This window comes from Phoca vitulina, unplaced genomic scaffold (genome assembly GCF_004348235.1).
Source record: "Phoca vitulina isolate PV1807 unplaced genomic scaffold, GSC_HSeal_1.0 scaffold4, whole genome shotgun sequence".
Classification (NCBI taxonomy): domain Eukaryota; kingdom Metazoa; phylum Chordata; class Mammalia; order Carnivora; family Phocidae; genus Phoca; species Phoca vitulina.
This window is the reverse complement of record NW_022589707.1, coordinates 51,217,499-51,235,494: the sequence shown is the minus strand read 5'-3', so window position 1 is coordinate 51,235,494 and position 17,996 is coordinate 51,217,499.

The window sequence follows — 17,996 nt, the reverse complement described above, 5'->3', positions numbered from 1 at the left end:
AGAAGTTTCTTTAAAAAAAATCTTGTGTTCAGAACAGTAAAAGGACACTCAGTAAGAACTAAGAAGATCTGAATAAAATGTGGCCTTTAGTTAAGAATGATATATTGATATTGGTTCCTTAATTATAACCATATTAATGTAAGATGTTAATTATAATGTTAACAGTACTTCTGGGTGGGGAATATATAAGAACTCTCTGTACCATCTTTGTAATTTTTGTGTAAAGTTAAAACTCTACTAAAAAGTAAAAACTTATTAAAAAATACTCTGCTTGGGGGACCTGACTGGCTCAGTCGGTAGAGCATGCCTCTCTTGATCTCAGGGTTGTGAACTTGAGCCCCACGTTGGGTATAAAGATTACTTAAAAAAATACTGAGCTTCGGTGTCCTCCTGGTTTTCTTAGGAAAATTTGAGGAATTAATACATATATAGTACTTAGTTCCTGGTAAATATGAATAGGCAAGTAAGTGTTAGTTATATGGGGTATTCTTAAGAAAGGGAGAGGTTTGGGCCGAGAAGGAATCTCCCTTTCTATTGGAAATCTACTCGAAATATGCAAAGAAACTGTAGGCACACTCAACAGTTCCTACCTTCCTGTGCACCCAAAATTTGTGTTGCAAAGGTCTTATCAAGGATGTGCCTCTTTTTTTTTTTTTAATTAAACTCTTTTTTTTTAAATTTTTTTTTTATTGTTATGTTAATCCCCATACATTACATCATTAGTTTTAGATATAGTGTTCCCTGATTCATTGTTTGTGCATAACACCCAGTGCTCCATGCAGAACGTGCCCTCCTCAATACCCATCACCAGGCTAACCCATCCTCCCACCCCCCTCCCCTCTAGAACCCTCAGTTTGTTTTTCAGAGTCCATCGTCTCTCATGGTTCTTCTCCCCCTCCGATTTCCCCCCCTTCATTCTTCCCCTCCTGCTACATTCTTCTTCTTCTTTTTTTCTTTCTTAACATATATTGCATTATTTGTTTCAGAGGTACAGATCTGCGATTCAACAGTCTTGCACAATTCACAGCGCTTACCAGAACACATACCCTCCCCAGTGTCCATCACCCAGTCACCCCATCCCTCTCACCCCACCCCCCACTCCAGCAACCCTCAGTTTGTTTCCTGAGATTAAGAATTCCTCATATCAGTGAGGTCATATGATACATGTCTTTCTCTGTTTGACTTATTTCGCTCAGCATAATACCCTCCAGTTCCATCCACGTCGTTGCAAATGGCAAGATCTTATTCCTTTTGATGGCTGCATAATATTCCATTGTATATATATACCACATCTTCTTTATCCATTCATCTGTTGATGGACATCTTGGCTCTTTCCACAGTTTGGCTATTGTGGACATTGCTGCTATAAACATCAGGGTGCACGTACCCTTTCGGGTCCCTACTTTTGTATCTTTGGGGTAAATACCCAGGAGTGCAAAAGGATGTGCTTCTTAAGATCAGGAAGTATCCCTAGATTTTCTAAGATGAGTTTATCTGCCTGTTTTCCTCCAACCTGTTTCCAGTTCCAAAGAAAGGTCAGGTGAGATGGAAGAGAGAAACACAAGAAGAGGAATTAAATGAAGCACTGAAGAGAAGCAGATTAATCCCACATACAAGTTAAATACATTTAGCTGAAGGTTCAGTGTGGCTCTGGGCTCCTGAACTATGAGACTCACGGTTGGAAACTCAATATCCTGTTGCCCAACTTGGCCAGTCACTAGTGGTCAGTCACCAAATTTCCTTATTCCTCAGTATTTGGCTGGTCTGCCTTCTGTTGCAACTTTTTTTTTACCTACGATGAAAAATTCTATGTAGTGCCAAAGAAAGAAAGCATATGTGAAAAGATAGCACTTTCATTAGTAAGTGAAAGTCGGTGTCAGATGAAAGGAATTCATGACTAAAGTGACTATCTGTGAATCAGCTGGAGAAAGCTCGCCACTTGGTTGACTTCCTGAACATCAAAAATCTGAGGGGCAATGTCCCCGTTCCCTTAACCTAGTGCTTGTTTCATTTTTTAGCGCAAATCAGATCACAAAAACAGGGAACCCCTAACTTTTCCCTAGCGGTGAAATTATATCAATGTTTCCCAATCTCAAATGTGTATGCAAACCTCCCAGGAAGTCTTGTTAAAAGACACATTATAATTCAGTGGTTCTCAGATGGAGTCTGAGATTCCACACTTCTGACAAGCTTCTAGAACTTTGAACCCCACTTTGTTGAGTAAAATTATGAAGGGTTAACCTGAGATACACTTAGGCCTGCACATGACGTTTGAGCTCAGTTAAGGACCAGCAGCCTATCACTAGGAAAATAAACTCCTAGTGAAACTCAAAAGTGCCTTCACTTCTTTTTTTAATAGAAATGATTGTGAAGCTCAGTAATTCTCAACCCTGGCAGTGCCAGGAGAACAGATGCAAAGTGTCCCTATGTCATCTACAGAGATTTTGAAACAGTTGGTCTGGTGCAGGCCTGGGGATTAGTATTTTTTAAAGCTTGCCAGATGACTCAGTCACACAACCGAGACTGAGAACCACTATGGAACTGACATCACCTTAATTAATGCCTTTCCACTTAAGCTTATTTGTTGGTTAGCTTTCCTATATCACCCAAGTGCTGCTAAAATCTGAAGCAAAACAAAATAAGTGGCCACCAGCTTCTAGGATTTTGAAATCAAATATGTTTGAGAAATGCTGTATCTTTCTTTTCCCTTTCCTACAGATTCACTACACATACATTAAAGCTACATAGATCATCAGAATTTCTGTTGAATATGAGTGGAATACTTGAACTCTGCAGCTGATATAAAATGGACTTTGGGCAGACATCTGTGTATATAGTTTGTAAGTAGGCTTGACATATCTATATAGTGTGTTCAAAACCTGTCCTATCAAAAACCAACTGGTCTCTGGAGATGACACTGAGAATAATGTGGGTGACAGAATCTCCCTGGCCTAATCAAAGGACAAGGGGTATCAAGGTAATATCAGTGTATCACACATTAATGATATGGTGTTTAAATAGTGCTATCACATCTCTCGGCCCTCCTGCCTGCCTCTCAGAAAGGAAGAGAAAATTTTAAAGGTGTTACAAATAGCAGGGACAGACCTTGCCTTTCCTTGGATCTGTGCAAGGAAATGGAAGTGATGTCTACTGTACGCAGCATAGGACTCTGAGTACAATCAGGACAGACTGCTGACAGATTTCTCCTTCACTCCACCCTTGGAGACAAGCCAGAAGCTAGGGCTTCAAAGTATATCTAAGTGAGAGTTCATTTCAGCTTTATCAACAAACATGAGTGCAGCCAAGTAATTCTGAATTACCCTTATATAAACAATGTTTATCTGTTATTTCCCTTTGAAAATAACTATTGTGTTTTTTGAATAAGCCAATAAAATATTGTTTTTCTTTGTGATTCCTGACATGTTTTTTATACAAATTCCACCATTACAACCTACTTTTGAAGGTTCCCAAGACTTGAAAAACATTTAGGGTTTGGCCCATGAATGAGAGTGCAAACACAATAAGGAATACTCAGTATCATTGAATATTCAAAAGTGTCATGATAGTATTACCCTGAAGCATTTCCCCCCTCTTCAAATTTTAGTTTCCTTATCAGTAAAATGGGGCAAATGCCACCTACCTTAGAGGACAATGAGGATTAAGTGAGAAAAAAATGCCCTATATTTAATATCTTGTCAAGTCTTCTTCTGTTAATGGTTAGCTGCATGGAGCACAATACACTGAAATGAAATCTGTGCGGTCCTACCCTGAGTTTGTGCATGACCCAGTGGTGGAGATTACAGGTGAGTGAAAAAGCAATGTGTCTTGCAGTTAGGGTAGCCCAGGACACTTTGGTCTGTACCAAATTCAAAAGGATACCCTTTCAACTTTATGTACTCTCTAATTCATTGCGATTCATTTTGCTTTTAATCAGTGCAAAGAGGCACAAACGGTTACATTTACATCTCCTTTGTGGCCTTTGAGTTTTATAATCGGTGCTTCCCAAACTGGTTCTCAGGGAGCCTGAACACCTCTGCTGAGGTACTGAACAGGGCTGAGGAGGAATGAGCGTGGCTTCAGACAGCTGCCTCCTCCTCCCAGCTTTACTCCTACTCACTTATAATTACTTCTCTTGAACAAGACATCAAGGAAGGAAAGAGTTTTACAGCTCAAATAAATGTGATAACTGTTGCTACAGGGGAATTCCAGGAGATTGAACACTGCTTACAACTTGAACCTATCTCACTGCTCAATCAACAAAATAACAAATGAATGCAGGACTTCCTATTTTCCTACCAACTCTATTAGTATTTCTTCAAAGTGGTATGTTAAGTGGCAACGTGTATGTTAAATTTCATTCCCACACTGACTTCTTATGTGATTTCAGATCTTTATTCTACTAAAAAGTGTTTTTTTCCCCCTATCTCATTGAGATGCTTAATCAACAAAAATGCCCTTGCTTATTTGGTTAAAATATATTATGCAAAATCTCATTTTATTGGAATATACTACTCAAGCCATCATTCTGGACATTCAACAGTTAAAAGTTTGCAGAAATCAAATCAAGAACAGAAATGGCCACATGGCTACATTTTCAGGGGCTGGGCAAGGGTCTCTACTAAGTGCTCTGAAGTTCCCTTTAAGCTGCTTTTAAGTTTTTAAAGATATTTGCTGATCTTTGCATAGCAGCTTTTGTGTATTTGCTGGCAAGATAATTCCAAATATAAAGAGAGAAACACCAGATAAACAAATCAAATTACAGTAACACTTCATTAAATGCAAGGATGTGAAAGTTCATCCAATAGATATGAATACAACAGACTGATCTATTAAGCATGTTTGAAGACTACTACTTAAATATAAAATTCAAAAATTGTTAATGCTATAAACGATTTTTCAAAAGAATTCAATTATTCAGTAAATTTGATTCAGACCAGTGTACATATTTGGGCTGATTTTATATTTGGATTGATAATCACAGGTGAAAAGACTATGTTTTCTGTCAAGTTAATCCAAGTGGGCTTGGGGAAAGGTAGGATTTATTTCTCTTTCATTAAAAGCAATGAAGAGAGAATAATTTTCTTTTCTCTCCTTTTTTTTCCTTTTCTTTTTGTTTAAATCAGCTCATTACTCTAGAGAGCACTGGGGGGGTGGGGGGAAGATGAATTATAACAACTATTCCATGGAATAAACTATACATCTCATAAGGGTATCATAAATAAATTTCTTCTGCATCCCTAAGGTTGCCAAATAAATGACAGAAATTTTGAAGCCCCTATTCCCCTTTGCTAAAGTTTGTTTTAAAATAAATTGGTAGTACCCACCTTGAAATTGATATGTGCAGGCTCATCAAAGGATATGTAAGAGGATATCTAGTATAGCACCTTTTTCAGTGGGGATTTGGAGGCAATCTGAGACTCCATCCTGGCAGAATGGATGGTAAAACATGGAGGGTACACAAGCTGGAGAACTGTGAGGCAGTTTGAAGTTGTGGGTTAAATTACACATTGCAACGTAAATTGACTTTAAAGACATAGTTGTCAATGAAGAGTATAGAAAAGAATGTGATATGTAAACTAAAGATATGTGCACCTTAAAAAAATACATATTTTGGGGCACCTGAGTGGCTCAATTGGTAAGCGCCTGACTCTTGGCTTCAGCTCAGGTCATGATCTCAGGGTCATGAGATCAAGCCATGCATGGGGCTCTGCGCTCAGTGGGGAGTCTGCTTGAGATTCTCTCTCCCTCTCTCCTGTTGCCCCTCCCCCCTTCAAATAAATAAACAAAACTTTAAAAAAAACCCAGAACAATACGTATTTTGCAAAAGTAAGTATATATAAACCAAAAAAATAGGCATTGACTGGAAAGTAGGATTATTTCAATCCTGCGCAATCACAGGCCATTTTAAAAAAGTGTATGATGTTAGCTCTCCATCACATCTTATTTAAGAAATAAAAAGAAAAGAAACAACTTAGCACTTTATTGTGCCTTTTTGCTTTTCTTACATATGATTTTTTTTTAAAGAATTAACACTGAACATTTACAGGAGACATGAAAAAATGATGGATCAGAAGCAACCTTGAAGTTAATTTAACTTAATCATTGCTCTGATATTCAAATTCTCTTTATAACATTCCCTCCAGGTGCCTGCCAAGCCAACACAGAACTTGACCTGGGAAGCCTCTGTGTCTTTTGAAGGAGCACACTTTTTTGGAGTGTACAAAGTTAATCCCTTAACAGCAAAACTTACAGGAGCATGAAGGAGAACAAACCCTTTGTCCAAAATTTAATTCTTCATAGGTTATAAAGCAGTAGTTTCTCAGAGTTGAGGAAATGACCATTGACATTAGTATCAAATGATAAAGAGAAAGAGACAATTGTTTAAAATGCAGATTCTTGGACCCTACCCCAGACCTACTAAATTAGAATCTCTGAGTCTAAAACTTCTGATTTTTAATAAGATTCCACCCCCATATCCACTAAGTGATTCTTATGCTTATGGAAGTTTAAGAACTACTTGTATAAAGAAGCAACATTAAAGTATAATTCACTCTACGCGTGTTCCTATTCATAAAAAAAAAATTTAAGATGTTCTGGGGGTAAGCTATTTTATATTTTTCCTACGTATGAAATTCACACTTCATGGGGCATCTGGGTGGCTCAGACTGTTAAGCGTCCGCCTTTGGCTCAGGCATCATGATCCCAGGGTCCTGGGATCGAGTCCCACATTGGGCTTCCTGCTCAACGGGGAGTCTGTTTCTCTCTCTCCCTCTGCCTGCCACTCCCCCCTGCTTGTGCTCTCTCTCTCTCTCTGTGTCAAATAAATAAATAAAATCTTATTAAAAAAAAGAAATTCACACTTCAACTTTCTTCTCATTCATTGCTCTAAGACATCGGATTCACCATTAAATTTAAAACAGAGGAAAGAGACATCTATTAGTATATTTTAAATGTATGGGTTTTTGTTGTTGTTGAAGAAGAAGCCCAAGCCATCAGGAGTAAACTTAAAATATTATTACAAAGATGTCCCTCAATCATAGCAACAAATAATTATTCCATTAGTAAATATTCCTGTACTTATCCAATTCAAAAAACCCTTTTTCAATACTGCTGAAGAAAAAGGAACAAACATTCATTCACTGGCAAAGCTGAAAGAAGGCATTAGGATATAATGTTAAGGTCTGGCACTGAAGTTATATTTATCACATATGTATACCTATTTTACTAAGAGAGCATTTTGTATGAGGATTTGGGCAAGAGCAACACTGTTTTGAAATGTAAGTTCTCAAGCCAAAATTCATTGCCCTGAGCTAATGAGAGGACTCCTCTCCCTCTTGTTATTCTGACATCTTTAAAATCTGAAAAATTTATTCTTACATTTGAAAATCTGAAAATTTATATTTATGCTGAGGAAAAAAAAAGCATAGGAAAAAAACAATACTTTTTCTAACCACATTCAGTTGAAATGCATCTTCAGGCATATAGTGACTAGGTAATTATGGTTTGTAAGGCTGCTATCTTCCTCACTGATTCAACTTTGCAAATTTTGGGAATTCTGGCAATGAGGCCAAGACTTGAGACTTATAGAATTTTTCCTTATTTTCTCTCTCCAAAAACTCAAAAGAAAAAGAACCTCCTCATACTGCCGACACACACACATTGACTACGCATGCATGCATGTGCAAGTGGATGCGTACTTGCACACTTGTGTGTGCACGCACATGCACACATACGCACCCTAACCCTCTGAGAAGAAGTTGGCCATTTGGTGCATTACAAAGAATACTAAGGGCCAAACCTTTCAGGGCTGGAAAATAACTAATGTTCTTGCCAGTGAGTTAAAGCTGGAGTATCCCCTCTGTCATAGCCAAATTTATGACATGGATCAAAAACTATAAAAAGCTATGTTGCATCCTGCCATTAAGGAGAATTAATATTTTCAGTGGTATTTTAACCAACGTTTTTCCAGTGTCTCTTGTTAAAAGCAGATTGTTGACTTTTCATCATGGTGTGCCAAACATTTTCATTGAAACCCTAACAAGACTTTCATCTTAGAACCATTATTTCTTAATGGACTTGGATAAGGGCAACGTAAAAGAACGGCTTTGCTTTGCATCATGGCCGCATGCGGCAATGGCTCGTCATTAGTGCGTTGGGCCTTGCTGAATCATTACACATGTAGACATTTAAGGCATTTCCAGTGTGACTTGATTTTTTCCTTGAAGCACACTTCATGTTTAATCTTATGCTAAGGCAATATAGTCCCCCCCCCCCCATTTTCATGTATCTTTATTATGATTCTTTCTACTTGGCTATCCAGTAAAACTAAAATAAATGAGATCATTAATACACACCCATGCACCCACCCACACACACACAGTTTTGTTTGCTTTGTACTTTTTTACTGAGGATATCTATCTGTGGGATTTTCTTCTGTGCTTGGGGGATCAATGCATCTTTTAAAAAACCCTAAGCCCCAGTAATTTAGCAATAAACTACATGACATCAGTTGTTCAGAATCTCCAAATATATCTATATTTTTGTGTATCATTGTCTGAACTGGAGCTAAGTGTACCATAGCAAAGGAAGCCTGTAGGCTAGAAGACAAAAGGTTCCATGAAAATAGAATGTGTCCTCTTTCTGGACCCTTCCATTTAGCTGAGTTTTGAAATACATAATGTAAAAAAGATATGATACAGCTAGTAGGCTGATGCTGACAGACTCTAATTTGCCCAATAATCTTTCATTTCTCTCAAATACATATTTAGAGTCAAGGACAATTACACATAGAGACGGAAAATTTGACTTTTGGCTTGGGTTCTCACTTGAATGTGTTGGCCTATATCTCTATAGAGTGTTTTATGATGTGGTTGATCCCATTGTCAGGTATGACTGTAAACCACACCACTGACTCGAAAACCAGCAAGCTGAGAGTCACCTGAAGTTTAGCTATCAAAGTCAGATAAACTTTTGAAATCCAACAATGTGTGGAAGGGGGCTATTTATCCAATAAATAATACTTAATTCTAGAATCTAGATTTTAGAGTTTAATATGCCTCCCAGGAAGTTTTATGATTTGGAAGACTGCATGAATTAAATATATATTACAAAATCCTCTATTTGGAATGTAAGTATAGCCATTCAATTTTTATTCCTAGGAAACAAAAGTCATTCCACTTCCTCTAAACATAGTATTTCAGTTCAGGTGTTTTTGACTGCCAGTAACATTTCCAAACCAAAATGGATTAAATAAGGAAAGCTATCAATATAGCTCATATAAGAAATCCAGAGGTAGCACATCCCAGGTGGGAAACTGAGTAGCTCAAGTGTACAGGGCCATGGTCAGCACCTCTGCTATCAGCTTTCCCTCATAATTGCAAGACCGTTGTAGCTCCAAGCATCACTACCTCACACAACCACATCCAAGGCAAAGGCAAAATAGTTGAGACTTCCTGTTCACATATCTCCTTCTTCTTCTCAAAGAAAAAAAAAAAACATTTCTCAAAAACTCCTCAGTAAATTCCCCCGCCCCTTTTTTTAAATTTATGTGTTTATTTTTAGCTAGAAATGGAACACAGATAGGTAAATAAAAGTAAAAAAAATTTTTTGGAAGGAATCTTGAGTGATTCAAGTCTCTATTATGTCCAAATAAACATGCTATTAAAAAATGAATGGTATAGCTTGGGGACTAATGGGAACAAATGCAGTGATCAATCAGAAAATCAGAATGGATGCCAGGTGCCATGACCTAGAGCTTGTTTAGTTGAGAGCTGGCTGAACTGACTTGTCTTCACTGAGCCTTTCTAAGTGTTTAGATAGAAGGACTTAAGATAGCAGGTAACAGAAATCCAGATTGTCTTGTCTTCCACCAGACTAGTTTCTTGGGGGCAAATAGTATGTTTTACTCATGACTGTATCCCTAATATCCAGCATGGGGCTTGAAACTCAAAGGGCACTCAATATTTGGTGAATTAATCAATAGACAAATGTAGTCAGTCACAGAATATCTCGATTTGCTTCATATGAAATTAAGAAGTTCTTTTCTTTTTTAACTTCCATCTGCTACATTCTTTAACTACATTTTCAGTAGTTTCCCATTTTTAAGCTTTTGTCTTTTTATGCAGTAAAACTACAGTTGGTTAGACTATTTTATTAATGAGATGATGAAATACCTAACCAGTCTATCATTGGGATTATAGAGTTTGGGTCGTCTGTAACTTTTGAAGGAAAGCAGAATTTGCAACCCTAAAATGTTTTTTTTTTGGCACAAGAATTATTTTAGGCTGAGTATTTTTAAGAAACAACAGATATAAGAATAGCTCTGGAAACTGAGTAGAAGTTGTAAGAGACACTTAACATTTATAAGGGAAATCTCCATTTGTAAGGGTATCTCTCTCTCTCTCTGTACTAGGAAGAGAAGGATGACTCTACCTCGCTAGAAAATTTTATCAATAGAGAAGGTCACAACCTAAATCTGCATGACAATCACACCTTTATTTACTGTGCTTTTCCTGATAGCTTCCCTGAACTGGCTCCTCCCATCCCCCAACATCTTTTGTCTTCAGCTGGAGATGGTATTTAAGGTGGTGGCTCAAGCCACCTCAGGAAGTGACTCGGTTTTCCTGGGTATTTCCCAGGTATACAGGGGGTAAACGGCTAATAAACTTGGTTGTTTTTCTCCTATTAATCTTTTATTACAGTGGGTATCTCAGCCAAGAATCTAGAAGGGTAGAGGGAAAATTATTTTTTTTCTTCTCAACACTGTATTTTTGAATCAAATAAGTGTAATATAAATGTTTCAAAATAAGTATATTCTTCCTGGGCATATTTTGTTTCTACTGTGATGGCAGTTATGAGGTTAGAAATAACAATGAATTCTATAGTTTAGCATAAAGTTTCTGCTTCCTCTTTGGGTGGAGACATGTATCAGCTGGATTTCCTAACTTAATAAAGTCCAAAATATAAGTTATCTTTAAGAAACACCTTGCTTTAGTGTAAAAATATAGTGTGCTTTAAAATACGGATAAATAGGGCTATGATAATAAAATTGCCTTCAAATTATAAACAAAAGACTGATTATGAAATTAACCTCTCATTAAATAGGTCCAAAACAAATTTATACTTTAAAAGAAAGTAACTGCACCAAAGGAAAAAAAACTATGGGAAAAACAAAACTTTCAAATGTGATTTAAAAAAAAAAAAAATCTACCCAGAGAACACTATTAATACAATATTTGATGTGCTAAAATACTTTTAATTATTTCCGAATTCAAACCTGCTTTCGCTTACTTGAAATTGTTGCATAACTCAAAAGTGCCACTATAATTCAACCCAAATGGTAGGGTACTTCAATGAGCTGGTGGAATTGATTCTGGACATTAAAGAGATGCCGGCAAAGTTATAAATCGCTGTTCTAATCGGGAGTGAAGAGGTTAATTCAAGATTCCACTAAAAAACAGACTGGCAGAAATGTTTCCAGAGGGCGTACTTCCCCCCCCCCCCCCCCCTTTCTCTCTCCCTCTCTCTCTCTTTTTTTTTTCTCAGTAGGGGTTTGGAGAAGAGGTTTGGAAGGGAAGGAGAGGGCTGGTTCCAGGCCCCCTGCATTCCCCAGAGCACCGTTAGGGAAGGGGGAGGGCTTCCTGCCCAGGCAGCCATCTGTAACATTCTGCGAACAGCAGGAACCCGGGCTGCTCCAGTCAGTAAGCCCTGGTGAGGATTCTGTCTGCATTCAGAGAGGAGTTTCCCCTTCTTATTTCTTGCATTCTCTCTGCCTCTCTGTCTTTTCTTTTATCTGTTGCAGGTGAGCAACGGGGCTGGGTTCTAAGGAATTGCTTGTATAAATAAAATAGCATCTCAACGATGTCCTAACAATACTGTAGGGGACACTGGTTTGACCAGTACCGAAATACCCAGCCTGCCTCCTGGAATGTGTTGGCAGCGAGCTGGGAATGTCATCATTCCAGCTAATGTCACACTGTGGAACACTTTCTGGGATCAGTAGACGTGTGTCTGATGTTCCCTGAAGTTACTGCTTTCTAGGCTTGAGTCAATTAGAGCTGGCTTTTTTTGGAAAGTGGTGTCGTTTAAAACTTCTTTTATGCAAGTTATTTTTGTGCCTATAATTTGGGGCTCACACGTCTGTTATTTCCTCCCGGCCTTGGCTTGCATAATACGCTGCCTATGGAAAGCGGTGAAGAGTGACGATGGAAAAAGTAACAAGCGGTTTTTACTTTTAACATCTGGAGAAAACACATTAAAGGAAATGCTAACAAATATGTACAGGGATTGATAAAGTTAAAAAAAAATATATATATATATATATATAATTCCTTAGGTAAAAACAATCTAGACAGATTTTTTCAAATCAGTTTTACATAAAGCATACAATAAAAATTTAAAAACAAGCCTGATCTCACTTAAGAAGATGCAGTTCACATCTTTTTGTAGGATCAATCAAATGACTGATGTCAAATCCCCAAAGCACATAGGTACAAAAAATTTTCTCAGAAAAGAATAAAGGCATAGGATCCCAATTTTCAAATTTTCCTACTTTCTACCTTTCAGTAAAGCTTTACTATTATATTTAACTTCCTGGCAGCAGACTAAAGAAACAAGCAAATTATACAAGCAAATATGAAACTTAAAAATCAGAAAGAAACTGTCAAGAAGCATTCCAGTGCAGAGATAAATATTAAGACAAACCATGCAGCCATAGTTTTATTGAGAAAAAATTGTACAAATGTGAAAGTACTCTAGTCTTATCCTCCAAAATTACTTAAAGGCAAAGTATGGTTCAAGGGAAAATAAATCATGATGAATATCTACTACTGTATTACCAAAAGAACAGTGGCTATATTTCAGCACAGTTTTCTACTTCAATTCTTTCACATTTTTTATATCTTAAAGTAAGCATTAGTAAATATTCCCATCTGGTCTAAGTTTTTATTTTTGACCCTGAATCACAATCTTATATCAGTATAGGCTAATTTATAAAGGCATTGCATCAAAATTTGAAAACACGAAGAATCAAATATAATAGCTTCTTTTTTCCTAGAATTACCCAGTGTTCAGATGAGAAAAAATTTTCAAAATCTGTATTTGGGGAAAAAAAGGTATAACAGAATAACCAAACTTATCGAAAATTGCAAGATCAGGTTTGTAGAAATTTTTAAAGCTTTAGAAAATAAGTGGATTGCTTCCAGGTGTGTGGGACTAGTGATTATGGGGTTAGAGTACCCTTGATGGGGGGTGGGGGAGGCACTTCCTGAGGTTGCATTAATTCCCTTCTTGTGTCCAATCATCTTGAAGTCAATGTCCAGGATCAAGCTCTGAGTTTTAACATCTCAAAACTTAATTTCCATTTAATATTGCAAAGCAAAAGACTAATACTAGTAACAGGATGATATGACTGCCATATGATGCCAGAAAAAAAAAGAAAAAACACCAGACTATTTGTTTATAATTTCAAAATGACAAATAATTATTCTAAAAAGGATACTGCCCTGATCCACACAATCAGTGCTCCTTACCTGTAAGGCCACTTAGGGATCCAACCAGTTAATGAATTTGCAGTGAGAACTTGCTGTGTAGGATAAGAACAGTCCAACTCCTTGTGACCAGCACATTTTCTTCACAAGGGCAGATTTTCCTTCTTTAAATAAATGAATACACAAAATAATGTTACAGTCCAGAAAGGAGGTCCTGGGATCCATTTTGTCTCTTTAAGGAAAATTAAATGTTGGCTGATGTACAATTCTAAAGTACAAGTCTCAGCAAATGATTTTATCTCCTTCATGCCTATATATTTCCCAGACACTTTTTGTTTTATATAACTTCTAAGCACTGACAGCAGAGATTACTTCCATTTATTGATTTTTTTTTCCCAAGGACTATTCAAGAGAAATGGTTATTGCGAAAATTCTCAAAACTAATGGAAGCCTCAGTGTTTCTGGGCTAGTGTAAGATATTCATGAGCTCTCAGCTATGTATGTGCCAATAAAAGACTGAAAGTCATTATGGGGATATCTCTACCTGGTTAACTAGTTTACATTGTCCATGGGGTTAATCAATAAAACCCCTAAGTAAGAACAATTACTCCTACTTTTCAGAGGAGGAAATTCACTTTACGTAACATTTTCTAGTCACTCCTCTGGTAAAGACGGAGAAAGTATTTGAATTAGATCTCTCTGACTTCTTAGTAGGACAACATGGACTTTCTCTATTTTGACCTATACATGGCTACAGAAAGATAATGCCCCATAAACTAGAGATAGGTTTTTAGAGGACAGGAATAGTGAAGTTTAATTTATACGTTCCCAGAAACCGGTACAGTGAAAGCAAATGAGAGCCTCACTTAGTATTGCTGCATGAATAAATGAACTGTGTGGACTTGGTAGGGTTTAATTGCTACCTTGGAAAGCTATAGATTGAACATAAGATAAAGTGATTTGTACTTTATTATGCTGTTTCCTTCAAATTTATAATAATCCTTTAAGGATAAGAATAGTGTTAAAATTATGCTCACAGTTTTGGAATTTCCTTTTTATTTAGCTGGTTTTCTTAGAATTGTCAAGTAGAAGGAAAAAGGGTTTCGTATCCACACAATTTAAAAATATAGTAAGAGCTCAACATCACTAATAACTAAGAAACTGCAAATTAAAAATACAATGAGATACCACTTACGTATATTAGGATGGTTACTTAAAAAAAAAAAAAAGGAAAATAACAAGTGTTGGCAAGTGTGTGGAGAAACTGGAGCCCTTAAGCACTGTTGGAGAGAATATAAAGTGGCATAGCGACTATGGAAAACAGAATGATGGTTTGTCAAAAAGTTAAAAGTAAAATTACCATATGATACAGCAATTCCACGCCTGGGTATATGCTCAAGAATTGAAAGCGGGGCCTTGAAGTACACCCATGTTCATTGCAGCATTATTCCTAATAGATAAAACATGTTAGTAACCCTAGTGTCCACTGATTGATAAATGGATAAGTAAAAGGTGGGTGTATACATACAAAGGAGTTTTATTCAGCCTTAAACAGGAAGGAAATTCTGACACGTGCAGCAACATAAATGAGCCTTAAGAGCATTATGCTAAATGAAATAAGCCCATTATTGGAAGGTTTTACCTGCACATGAATGATGACAAAAACTTACCTCATCCTTCAAAAGAATTTCACCTGGTTATTTCTAGGAGTTTCTGGAGGCTACCTGACTTGTGTGTAAAATTCTAACTGTTCTCATTCCGTCAGCTCAGTTTTCTCTTTGAAAGTCAAGTGTCCTCATGACACCTGAGGAAGGCTGTTAACACACCAGGGCTCTCCTGAAAATTCAAGGCAGTGTACCACACCACCTTCTTCTGAATAACTTCTTTAATAACACATAAAAACATGTTCCATGGCTAAAAGGGCTTGATGACCTCACATTATATGGATTCTCTGAATTGATTATATGGATTCTTTGAATTGATTTTGGATTTCTAGCCTCTGAGGAATGAAATTTCCAGTGGCCACATGACAGCTTATTTAGCCAGCAGCCAGTTAAAATATATATTTAATAAAATTTAATTAGTAAACATTATTGATCAGATACTCTATACTAGTCCTGAGTAAGTAGTACACAAGTAGGACAAACATGGATATATTGATATACGTATTTTGTAAAGTGACAGCTCTTAAATCTAAATAGTTACTATGTATGCATGTACCTGATTTCTCTTTCAAAATCAACTGCCAAAAATTTCAAATGTATTTTTCTATTAGAGTAGTAGTGGTCAAATTCACACATTTATGGCTAAAAAGATCTTTCATGATTTTTGTTTTAAACCATGTAATAAGGTCAAGTAAAATTTTCTTACTTAAAATTTTATCTTTCCTGGCTAATTAGATAAACTTACATATTTAAGAATTTATTTAAAGGAACCAGTAGGCAGGTAGAGATATGTAGAAGGGACTCTCAATATTGATTGAGGTCATCAAGCCCTTTTAGCCATGGAACATGTTTTTATGTGTTATTAAAGAAGTTATTCAGAAGAAGGTGGTGTGGTACACTGCCTTGAATTTTCAGGAGAGCCCTGGTGTGTCAACAGCCTTCCTCAGGTGTCATGAGGACACTTGACTTTCAAAGAGAAAACTGAGCTGACGGAATGAGAACAGTTAGAATTTTACACACAAGTCAGGTAGCCTCCAGAAACTCCTAGAAATAACCAGGTGAAATTCTTTTGAAGGATGAGGTAAGTTTTTGTCATCATTCATGTGCAGGTAAAACCTTCCAAATTTGAGTTTTAGTTTCAGAATGAGCACATTTACCCTCTCTCCTGCACACCCCCAAATAAGCCAGGCTGGGGACATTCATAGAAGACAACTCTCCCATCGATACATTTTACCTGGCATTTATCTTCTACCCACTTTAGATTTTTATTCACATTCCTGTGTTCTTAGATGTAGTTTCTCTGGAACTATAAATGTGTTCATGGTATATGGAAGAGCTTTTTTTCAGAGAAGTTCAGCAGGTAAATCAGCAGAAGGCACTTTTGATACCAAGGAAGCATAAGCAGAGGAGGCTGGGAACCTCAACAGCAGGATTCACCAACTGAAAGATTCATAGCACTGGCTTCTGATCACGTGTGTCTGGTAAAGGGTAGCAGTAAAGAATCTGTGGAGAAAAAAGAGATGGGTCAAGCCTCGGATGTATAGATGAGTTGTTTCTCAGCTGAGACTGGTTATTAATGAAAGCAGTCATTAAAAGCTTCCAAGAGGTATAGATACGCAATTTTTATTTCCCAATTGTCAGTTGTGGAAAGAGCTTTGCAGAAAAACAAATCCTGTATTGGTGGGGAACAGAGAGAAGGAAGGGAAATATATGGAATATGGTGATTTCCTTTCTTGCTGGCCCAGATCAATTTTGTCATCCCAGAGTGGTTTTATCCTGGCCAGGCCGCACCATCAGGGAATAGTAGTATGAAGGTGGGTGGGAGCAAATGACCACCTTCCCCCACAATGCACACATTACAAAGTTTTTACTAAGTCAGAAGTAGAGACGTTACAATTACAAGACTGTCATCTGATCTAGTGGTGATAGATTTCACCAAAAAATGGCACCTATATTTTATCTTTGTTTTGATTTATACTTAACATTTGCAATGTTCAGATACGGCAAACAAGTTAAACTGTACATATGTTCCACAATTTGTGTAGCTAATTTCATGCATAAGCCACACAGGGGTACGTTGTCACCTGGAGGTGAGGACAGGGATAAGCACCCTGGTTGTTGGAGGTGGTAAATTTATCATTACAATTATGTTAAAACATAATTACTATGATGAGGTAATCTTCATATTTGCCTAGTGACAGCCAAGGGGATTACGTAATTTGTGAAAAGTAAAAAAAAGTAACAGTAACATTTTTTGGTTTAGACTTAAAAGTGACCTCTCGGTGCCCTTCCCACTGTTTCCTTCTACAGTCACACTGTTACCTCATCTGATCCGCACAACCATACTATATGAACTCCATTTTACAGATGAAGAAACTGAGGAGGCTTCACCCAGAAGGAAATAAAGCTGGAACGGGAGCTCTAAGTCCAGGGGTCTGCACACCTCTCACCAAGCAGGCTCTCAATAAACACATTCATCCACAGAGACTGGGGGTTACTTCCTGAATGTCCTTGTTTTCCTGAAAGACCTTTCAGCAAGAACTGCTCTGAGAAATAAATTGGGGCAGAGTAATTTAATGCTCTTGTGTCGCCGTCTACTCATTGTCTCTCTTTTAAATAAGAACACATTGTGCATCCATTTCTCAGCAATATTGCAGAAGATCACTAACTAATTTAGGCTCCATTCAGGAAATAAATAGCAGGTTCTAATATGGGCTTGTGAGGTGCAAATACATGTGTATACATACCAGCATGAATGTACATAAGTCCCTTTGCTCTGCTCAGTCACAACAATTACTATGAAAGCTTCAGTAACTTCATTTTGGCAAACAGAATGATAGGTCTG